This window comes from Bos grunniens, chromosome 7 (genome assembly GCF_055505025.1).
Source record: "Bos grunniens cultivar Pamir isolate PY7600 chromosome 7, Bosgru_T2T1.0, whole genome shotgun sequence".
Lineage (NCBI taxonomy): Eukaryota > Metazoa > Chordata > Mammalia > Artiodactyla > Bovidae > Bos > Bos grunniens.
Window position 1 is genome coordinate 46,794,071 of NC_141171.1, and position 11,207 is coordinate 46,805,277.

Below are 11,207 nucleotides of genomic sequence, written 5' to 3' on the forward strand. Positions count from 1 at the left end.
CTCCAGCCAGTCCCCGGACAAATCCCTCCCCGCCCCGCCTTGATTCCACTCTTGCAACTATCCCCCAAACCCCCATCCCACTCTCCCAGCACACCACCCAGACGCCTACACCACCGCCACCTGGGGCTCGAGCCCCACTTATTGTGCCCCGGGCAGGCAACTCGCGAGCGGGCGGGCGCCTCACCAAGTACAACTCCGCGCACAACAGCTCCCGGGCGCCCAGGCCCAGGCCGACCGGCTCCCGCCGCGACGCCTCCCCCGGCCTCGGGTCCAGCCCGCCCGCTGTAGGAAGGGTCGCCGGGGCACGAGCCGGGGCTGTCTCCTGCCCACAAAAGCGCCCAGGCGCGGGCAGGAGGACGCGGTTCTAAGACAAGTTGGCTTCCGGGTTTGCTTTTTGAACAAAACCAGAGGATCCCGCGCGGCCCGGGCAGGGCCTGGGAGGGCCCCGTGCGCGCGCGAGGCCCCGGCGTGGGCCGCGTTGAACCCAGCAGCCCGAGTCTGCAGTGCGCCGCCAGGTGCCCGCCAGGCCCGGCCGCTCCCATGCACTCTCGGCAGGAAGAGCGGGGCAGCCGGACCCGGGCTGCGGGGACGCGGCGCGGCGAGAGGGCCGGGGGGCACTTACGGGGCGGCTCGGCGGCGGCGGCGGCAGCTGCAGCAAGGTGTCTGGCCTGTGCCCTCTCGGCCGCTCGCGCCTTTTCTCTCCGCGCTCCTCGCTGGCCCGCCCGCCCACCTCCTCGCTTCCCGCCCGCGCGCCCCGCGCTCGCCCCCTCCGCCCGGCTCCGCTGCCGAGTGAACTGGAACCAGTCGCCGCGGCCCCGGGATTCCCACAATGCACAGCGCGCCGCTCGTCACATCCCATCCCGTCCCCGCGCGTCCGGCCACCCCTCCCGCGCCACCTGGGCGCCCCAGGCTTGACCCCAAGCCCGCAGCCGCGCGCGCGGGGGCCCTCCGTGCTGTACCTCCTGGACGTCGGTGGGTTAGTTCCCCGGCTGCACGGCGGCCCCAGCTCTGGTCCTCTGTCACCTGGCCTGGACGCCGCACGCAGGGTCCCGCCCGAGCCGGGGACTCGCCCTGAGCTAAGTCCTGGCAAAGGGTCGGGACCCTGGGCAGAGGCACTTCTCCAGCGTGCGTCCCAGCCTGTGCGTCTAGAGGAACGCTTACTGAGCGCCTACTGGGAGTGGGTGGGGTGGGGTGGGGTGGGGAGGGCGGTGGGGGAGGGCGGCTTTCCCTGCCGATCTCTAGAAGCCTTCTCATTGACGCAGGGCGGGAGGCAAAACTGCTGTTATCAGCAAGCATTTTCCCCTCCCCAACCAATGCAAACCTCCCTCGCACCTCAGAACCTCCCGCTGTCTTTGGACCCAAGCCCTTATCAAACCTGGTCTTCCCCACGACCAACTGTTGTGCATCTGGCTCCCCTGGAGTTCTTCGCAGTGACCCCTAGAAGTCTGGATTTGCTTTGTTGCATGGAAGCCTTTTACTTAGATTCAGCAAATATTCGCTCTTGGACCCAAGTTGAGATTTACTAAACAGTGATTCTCTATCATCACACACATTTTTGTTTGTTTGCTTTTTAATTATTTTCCCTTTCCCTGTATTTTTAAAAATTAATTTAGTTTTGATTGAGACAAGCAACAAGAGGGGGCCGCTGCAAAACCCAACTTGTATTTCTAAATTGGTTTTTGGCCTTAAGACCTTAGTGACCCATCCCAAGAGCCCTCCAGCTCCTCCTCCTCTCCCCTCCATCCACCAAAGGCTGAGGGGGAGGGGGGAGGCATTAGCACCCAGTTGAACCAAATTTAGATAATAATACAGACCCTGCAGAGTTGTTCTGAGGCTGCTGAGTTGGTGGTGGAAGATTATGAGTCATTAATGACCACTCCCTTCCCTCAGGTTGCCCCTGTAGCAACGCTGGTAACCTCCCTTCACCACGATGCTTTACACTGTACTGCAAAAGTCTGCAAAGCAGTGTCCAATACATGCCACTCATACATTCATTAATTCATTTAACTACTGTGGTCATGTTTCGTGCCATGCATCAATTTGGGTGATGAAGATGAAGCAGTGAATAGAACAGGCAAAAATCCCTGAACTCCAGATGTTTGCAGTCTAGCTGGGAAAGAAAGATTATAGGCAAAAGAGATGATGTATCAGATGGTGTAAATGCAATACAGAAAAATAAAGCTGTAACTGGGAAATAACTTTTGTGTTCTATTACAAGTTAATCACTAAAGGAGTGTTGTCTATAAGCTTAAATTATACAAAATGGCCCATTTCTGGTAACTCTGTCTTAAGATTTAACTCAAGGGAAATATCCTGACCAGGCCCACCTGTGAATGGCTTCTTGGAAGAAGAAATTAACACATCCCCTTTCCAGGCTGACCAGAACCAGGAAATGTTTGACTTTACTCCCTCCCCTTTTAGTATAAAAGAAGCCTGAATTCTAACTCAGGTAAGATGGTTCTTTGGAGGCAAGAGTCCCCCATCTTCTTGGTTTTCTGGCTTTCCAAATAAGTCGCCATTCCTTCTCCCAACAACTCATCTCTCGATTTACTGGCCTGTCATGTAGCAAGCAATATGAGCTTGGGCTCAATGACAAAGCAAGGAAGAGGGATAGGGGTATAAGTTGGGATGGGGCTTCAAATTTTAGAAAAGGCCTCATTGAGAAGGAGACATTTAAGGAACTGAGTGAAAGTGAAATTCACTCAGTCGTGTCTGACTCTTTGCGACCCCATAGACTATACAGTCCATGGAATTCTCCAGGCTGGAAGAAGGGAGCGGGTAGCCTTTCCCTTCAGGGGATCTTCCCAACCCAGGGATAGAATCCAAGTCTCCTGCATTGAAGGCAGATTCTTTTATCAGCTGAGCCACAAGAGAAGCCCGAGAATACTGGAGTGTGTAGCCTATCCCTTCTCCAGGGTATCTTCCCAACCCAGGAATCAAACTGGGGTCTCCTGCATTGCAAGTGGATTCTTTATCAACTGAGCTATGAAGGAAGCCCAAGGAATTGAGGGAGCAAGCCAAGTGGATATCTGGGGGATTGGGCGGGGGAGGTATTCTAAGCACAGGAACAGCAAATGAGGCAGACAGAAGCATCTCTGAAATCAAAGTACAGTGAGTGTGTTCACAAGAAAAGATAATGTGTAACATGTTAGAGGTGTTAACTATGTAATCATATGGCAGTATATAAGTGTAACAAATCAACAGGTTGTACACCTTAAACTCACACAATGTTATAATGTCAATAATATCTCAACTTTTAAAGTGTGAGGCTGTTGTGGAATGAGTGAAAGGAGAATTACAGGAGATGAAACTGCAGAAATGATGATTCTTCGGGTCTAAAAACAAAGCATTAAGGATGTGTGAGGATTCCCCCACGGAAGCTGCAGAGAGGTCTCAGAAGAGGGACAGAGACCACCACCACCCACCTTTGCTCTGTGCTTCCCTTCTCCTTGGGGACGTCCCTCAGTTCTGCAGGGGCCAGCTACCAGGTGAGGCTTATGTAGGCCACAGCGAGTCAGGAGGATGCCAGACTCAGTAAGTCATTCAGCAAACACTTGCTGAATGCCTGCTGTGGACCAGTCTCCTTCCAGGAGAAAAACCCTCTAGGTGCACTGCCACATTGCCTAGGTTCTGGTCTGAAATGTAAGCAGTACAGTACCCCTGGAAACCTTAACCGGAGAGACCAACCGGGCTGGAGGAAAGCCCAGGCGTGTGCGGAGACGGGGAGACACCTACAGCCTGCTGCTGCCCTAGTCGTTACAGACCTGAGGCTTCCTCCTCCCCAGGTCCGTAAGTGATGTTGAAGGCCAAACACAGGGCAAGATTGTCTTAGAGATCTGCAACCCTAGCGGACCAAGAAGTAATTCGCTCACCTCGACCCCAGCTTTGGTCTCTAAGTTGGTTTCCCTGGTGACCTGGAAGTGGGTCAAGCCTACAAGACTGGTTTTTCTTCCATCCTATTGCACATTCACCATGTGTCAAATCAGATATATCCCATCATTTCTGTTTCACAACAGCCCCCAGCAGGCACACTATTTCGGGGACATTTCTACCCCCATTTTACAGATGAAGGCACTATAGATTCGGAGAGCTAAGAAAAATCCTGGGGTTAAGACAGTGGGTAGGCTGGCTGCTGCTGCTGCTGCTAAGTCACTTCAGTCATGTCCGACTCTGTGCACCCCATAGATGGCAGCCCACTAGGCTCCTCTGTCTCTGGGATTCTCCAGGCAAGAACACTGGAGTGGGTTGCCATTTCCTTCTCCAATGCATGAAAGTGAAAAGTGAAAGTGAAGTTCGCTCAGTCGTGTCTGACTCTTAGCGACCCCATGGACTGCAGCCTACCAGGCTCCTCCGTTCATGGGATTTTCCAGGCAAGAGTACTGGAGTGGGGTCCCATTGCCTTCTCCGGGGTAGGCTGGCACTGGGGTTCAAATCCAGGTTCATCCAGGACCTGAGTTTTCATGACTCAGTCCTGAATAAAGCCCTTCTAGGCATGCCCTTCCTCCACACCCAGTATCCATCCTCCCCATGCTGCCACCCCCCCAGTTCAGAGTGGGTCTTCTTGTCCCCAAAGTCATGCAGCACTGTCCTTGGGTTAGAGTCCTCACCCCTCCAGAGCTGACCTCGGTGCTGTCTTCGCGCCCCTCATCCCTCCACAGTGTGCCATTCACAGAATCACTGGGAATATTGTCCCTGGGAGTTCAAGATTCCCTCTCTCTTCCTCTCTCCCAAAGGCTCCACACCCCCTTTCTCTTCCCTCTAATTTGTCTATCCTGTTCTTCCATGTTGGGGGCATGCCCTCTCCCCCAGTCAGGCTCAGAGTGTTCCATCAGATTTTTTTCTTTACAATTGCAAAATAAATGCATGCTCAGTATGTAAAACTTGGAAAATAAAAATGCACAAAAGCATAAAAATCACCCTAAGTATACCTAGGAGAAAACCACTGCTTCCTTTTCAGTCTTTGTATCCATATCTACTTAATATTAAATGTATTTGTGTTTCTATTGCATTTAGGACTCGTCACCTGCTTTTTAAACTTAATTGCCCTTTATAAACATTTAACCTGTTGTAGGTATTCTACAATAGCAGTTCTCAAACTATTTGAATTGAAAACACCTCTACTCTCTTAAATTATTGAGAACTGCAAAGAGCTGTTGTTTTACATGGGTTGTATCTGTCAATATTTGCTCTATTAGAAATTAAAACAAAAATCTTAAATATTAACTTATTCATTTTTTAAATGTTAATCTGTAAACAAGTTTCATGCTAAAACAATGTATTTGTATGAAAAAAACTATATTTTCCAAACAACCAAATTTTAGTGAGAAGAGTATTACTGTCTTCCAACTTTGCACATTTCTTTAATGTCTGTTTTAGCAGAAGATAGCTAGATTCTCATGTCTTCTGTATTCAGTCATTGCTATCTATTGTTCTAAGTATATGAAAAAATACAGTCTATATAAAAAATACAGATATGTATTTTGGAAAAATAGAGGATTTTAATAACCTTTTCAGATAATTTTGGATATTTTTCTTTGATACTACTCCAAAACCCCAAAAGTAGTAGTTTCTTAAAGGTTAATAACAATATAGAATCTGAGACCAACTGATTTGGTAACATCCATTAATCTACATTTTTATTATTTTTAATGGATTTATTAATCTATCTTAATTTTTATCCATTATTTTGATGGACCATTTAGCAATGCATGATTTGATATAATCACTCATTGGTTGTTTGGAAAATAGTGGTTCACTGAGTTATACAGATCTCCTAATCTTCCAAATGTGAACTCCTTTCATGGTATAATGAGGAAATCACATTTCTGATATCCTTGATATCAGCAGAGGTTTTTAAGTACTGAGAAGTTTCCAAGCTCATGGTGGCAGATACAAATTTCCCAATACTGTAATTTTTGGTTGAAAGTTCAAATTTATCATTGGCAACATAACATCACAGTTACTTTTCTTGAAGTGACAAGTTCATTTCATTTCTTTTCAAGAAAACTTCCACCATATTCTCAGGGCTGCATTGTGACTTTCCTGGGCCTCAGGCATTCTTACCTTCTTGGGCTCATTTAAAAACAAAAATCCTCCAGCACTGGTGTAAAGACAAGTATATTAGCATGAAATATACAACTATGCCTAGTGGGGATTTCAGCCTGGTACACACCAGAGTCTGAACAGTTCAATCACAGTTCATCTGTCAGGCAGGCTCACCTTCGCCATAAGGAATAGAGCCAAGGCCCACATGACTTTATGGACCATGAAAGTGTTCCCATTTCTTTAAAATCAGAAGAAGAAAATGAAATTCACTTCTTTTAGATCAAATATTTTAATATATAACATTCATACATTTGTCCCTATGCCAACACAGTTGTAAAATATAATCTTTATATCTTTTTATAAAGGAAAGGGCCCGCAAAGACAAAAGTGCCTGGAGCTGATGAAAATATTAACATAGCCCTGCTGTCTATTGTCGTTTCAAGTAAAATGGTGTTTCGTGAAAAAAGCAGCTAGTTTAGCCCACAATTCAATCACACAAATGCTTTTCCTTAAGGCAACCATCCTAGTGTGTTAAATAGCTGAACATGAAAAGTGAAAGTGGTTCAGTTGTGTCCTACTCTTTGCGACCCCACGGACTATACAGTCCATGGAATTCTCTAGGCCAGAATATTGTAGTGGGTAGCCTTTCCCTTCTCCAGGGGATCTTCCCAACCCAGGGATCGAACCCCAGGTCTCCCGCATTGCAGGTGGATTCTTTACCAGCTAAGCCACAAGGGAAGCCCAAGAATACTGGAGTGGGTAGCCTATCCCTTTTCCAGCAGATCTTCCTGACCCAGGAAGTAATTCACATATACTTCTCACGTGGTCACAGAGAACATTTTAAAATGTAAAGTATGTTCTGAAGGGTTGAGATCAATAAAATTAGTAATTTTTACTGCTTTATTGTGGAGAAGGAAACGGCAACCCACTCCAGTATTCTTGCCTGGAGAATCCCCATGGACAGAGGAGTCTGAAGGGCTGCAGTCCATGGGGTCTCAAAGAGTCAGACATGACTGAGTGACTAAACAACAACAATTGCTTTATCAAGGACATTCTTAAATGAACTACTGGGATTTTTTTTTTTCTGGCAGTGCTTGGCAATAAAGGATAAAATGATTATTAGTACAGTTTGGTGTCATTGCTGATATGTGCTAAGTCATCAGCAGTTTTACCCACAATTGTTTCTGCACCACTGGTGCAAAGATCAAGACAATGAAAAAGCTAAATATTGTCTTAACATTATCACAAAAAGTTTGAATTTTGTGAACCCCTGCAAAGGGTCACAGTGACCTTCAGCGATCAGCAGACCCCATTTTGGGAACCACTATTCCAAACATCCTGGGTTGTACCATCACTTTAAGTGATGTCGCTCAGTCGTGTCCGATTCTTTGCAACCCCATGGACTGTAGCCTAACAGGCTCCTCCATTCATGGGATTTTCCAGGCAAGAATACTGGAGTGGGTTGCCATTTCCTTCGCCAGGAGATCTTCCCAACCCGGGGATTGAACCCAGGTCTCCCGCATTGTAGGCAGCCACTTTACCATCTGAGCCACCAGGGAAGTCCAATCACTTAGTTAACCGATTATTATTGGTTATTGCTGTTGTTACTGTTTTTCTTTCAGGCAGTTTTGCATTCTATTAGAAAAACCTGATGCACGTCCTTAGCAATACATCTTAGTGCACATCTGACGGCTGAAGGTTAATTCTTAGAAGTGGAACTGCTGGATCAAAGATCCACAGTTTAAAAGCTTTAACGCAGGTAGCCAAGTGGCCCTCCAGAGATCCTGGGACTGGGCTGGCAATGGGCAGGGCTGAGCATTCCTGCATTTTCCCAGCACCTCTCAGCCCCACCCTGACTATTCTCCAAGACCTTTGATGATCTGAGAGTCAAATGGTGGGGTGTCACCATTCCCCTGGTTTAGGTTGACCTTATTTGTGGGCAGAGAGAGGTCTCTAGTTAGTTCCCAAGCTTCTGATCAAGCCAAGGGGTGGCTGTGGGTGTGTGGGTGTAGATGTGCACGTGTGCGCGTAGGAATCCCAGGAAAGAAAGAAACTGCTCTCCACCACACTCTGCCTCCACAAGCAAACAGATGCACCCTTTTCTACGGAACAGATGCACCACTGTCTCTTCCATTGGAGCCTTTCTAACTTACTTGATTACTTCAGAGATAAGTTGTCTCACTTTGATCTGTAATTAGCGGCAACATCTGACTCTTACCCCGGTTCTCAACAATCCCCACCCCCTCCTGTCTTTGTTAAGCAGTTAATGCCTTTCTTTAAGAGAAGTACAGGTGAATATTTACCCTTGATTGAAAGTAACAAAGGGACCAAGGAAAACCATCCTCTGGTGTAGGAGGGGCTGTATTACTTTTTTCCAGACCTACAGGCATCTCAAGATTTAAATATTTTCCCACCCACCCCCAGGTTAGAGCTGGATTGAAAATATGGTTTGAAAAATTCAGGCTACCAGAAGAGCAGTGGTGCTCAAAGAGACCTTTGGGGGTCCCTGAGATCCTTTAATGGGGTCTGTGTGTCAAGACTACGTTTATAATAATACTAAGGCTTTATTTGCCTTTTTCACTGTGTTTACATTTGCACTGATAGTACAAAAAGCACTGGTGGATAAGACCATGTCTTAGCATAAATCAAGGCAGTGTCCCAAACTGTTAGCAGTCATAGAATTCTTTAACACACACACAGTTTCACTTAAGAATTAAAAGTGTCTTTAAATGAGCAGATTTAAAAATTTTGAAAGCTTGTGTCTGCTACCATGAGCTTGACAGCTGACAGCTTCGTGAAACTTCAGAACCTTTATGATAATATTGGTGATGGTATTCTAAGTAAAATAATTTTCTTATATTGTATAATAAAAATCTGTTAACATTGGGAAAAATCTTAAATATCTTAGAGATATATAATATAGTACAACTTAGTGAACTAATATTTTCCAAATGACTAATGTATGATGTTACAACATTATGCACTGGCTAAAAAAAATCCATCCAAAGTGAAAGAAAAACCAATGGGTTTAATGGCACAGAGTATGAAAAGTCCAGTGATATGCTTTAATATCACTACCTTTAAGAAACTACCATTTGTTGAGTTTGGATGTAGAATCAGAGAACAATATCCATAATTATCTGAAAAGGTTATTACTGGGTTGGCCAAAGAGGTCTTTCAGTTTTTTCTGTAACATCTGATGGAAAAACCCAAATGAACTTTTTGGCCAACCCAATATAATACTCATCTCTCGACTACATTCAAAACAAAACAAAACTTTGCATGGGAAAAGAAAACCACCATAATAAAGTCAGAAGACAAATGACAAACTAGAAGAAAATACTGGCAAGATACAACACAGGTAAAAGTTATTATCCTTATCTTAATCTGCTTAGGCTGCCATAGCAAAATACCATAAACTGGGTGACTTAAATAATATAAATTTTCTCACAGTTCTGGAAACTGGGAAGTCCAAGATCAAGGTTTTGGTACAGGTCAGTTTCTGATAAAAGCTCTCTTCCAGGTCACATGGCCACTTGTCTTCACATGAATTTTCCTCTGTGCATATATACAGGGAGGGAGGGAGGGAGAGAGAGAAGAGGTTACTCTGGTGCCTCCTGTTATAAGGACACTAATCCTGTTGGATTAAAGCCCCATCCTTATGATCTCATTTAAACTTAATTACCTCCTAAAGGCCTTACCTCAAAATATAGTCACATGGGGGGTTAGAGCCTCAATATGAATTTGGAGTGGGGGAGACACAATTCAGTCCATAGCAGTCATATAAATGTATCTTCAGAAAACTGGGGGAGGAGATTTAAAATTCTATTGAAAAATGCTCAAATGATACAATCAATTAACAAAAGAAATAAAAATGGTGCTTAGACTTCTCTGGTAGTCCAGTGGTTAAGAATCCACCTGCCAAGGCAGGGGACTTGGGTTCAGTCCCTGGTCTGGGAAGATTCCACACGCCGTGGGGCAACTAAGCCCATGTGTCGCAACTACTGAAGCCCACAGGCCCTAGAGCGCGTGCTCTGCAAGACGAAGACACTGCAATGAGAAGCTCGTGCACCACTAGAGCAGTCTCTGCTCACTGCAACTAGAGAAAGCTCGTGCGCAGCAATGAAGATCTAGCCCGCCCGAAAAGAAATAATTTTTAAAATGGTGCTTAAAATATGAAAAGATGTTCAACTTCACTCATAAGAACACTATAAATAAATATACACCTAGATATTTCTCACTTATCAGACTAACAAAGGTTCAAAAGCTTGAAACTGCATTCTGTTGGCACAGCTGTAGGAAACAGGCTCTCATACATTCCTGGTAGAGATACAAACTATTACAGACCTAAGGAGGGGAATTTTACAATATTTAATAAAAGTATCTCTGCATTTACCCTTAACCAAGCAATTCTGCTTTTAGAATTTACCCTGAAAATGCACCCCAGTGATACAAAAATGCCTGCTCATGAGATTTTTCACTGCTTCATTATTTGTAATTGCAAAATATTGACCAATACCTAAGTATCCAAGCATATAAGATTGGTTGAATCAACTCTGATACATGTACATAGTATACAGTACACACTGTAAAAATTAAGGATGAAGATCTCTATGAACTGATTATGGGCTGATTTCCAGGAGATATTGTTAAATGAAAAAAACAAAGAGCAAAGAAGCATATATAGTGTGCTATATTTTGTATAAGAAAGAAGGAAAACGAAGAAAACATACATGGGGCTTCCCTCGTGGCTCAGTGGTAAAGAATCCACCTGCAAATGCAGGAAACATGGGTTCAGTCCCTGGTCCAGGAAGACAGTCCACATGCTGCAGAGCAACTAAGCCGGCACCACAACTGCTGAGCCCCTGCTCTGCAACAAGAGAAGCCACTGCAGCGAGAAGCACACACCACAACTGGAGCTTAGACTCTGCTCACTACAACTAGAGAAGAGTCCACACAGCAATGGAGACCCAGCACAGCCAAGATAAATAAGGGAAAATAGTTAAAGCAAATAAAAACATACATATATCTCTACAAATAGGAATGAGCATGCATGCCTACTTAGTTGTGTCCAACTCTTTTGCGATCCCATCGACTGTAGCCCATCAGGCTCCTCTTTCCATGAGATTTCCCAGGCGAGAATATTGGAGTGGGTTGCCCTT

The 11,207-nt window shown here is 45.5% G+C and overlaps 1 protein-coding gene across 18 annotated transcripts in view; it reads right to left on the reverse strand.

The window, feature by feature from the left end:
- Positions 1-1,143, reverse strand: part of MACROH2A1 (macroH2A.1 histone) — an 81,770-nt gene extending 80,627 nt beyond the window's left edge. For 11 of the 18 annotated variants that reach the window (XR_015167435.1, XR_015167432.1, XR_015167433.1 and 8 more), the window contains exon 1: positions 623-796. The gene's annotated coding sequence lies outside the window, so the exon portion shown is untranslated. Of the gene's footprint in view, positions 1-622; positions 797-959 lie in introns of those variants that run through there. The other 7 variants (XR_015167434.1, XM_086411684.1, XM_086411679.1 and 4 more) reach the window with 1 other exon arrangement.
- Between the last annotated feature and the right edge of the window lie 10,064 nt (positions 1,144-11,207).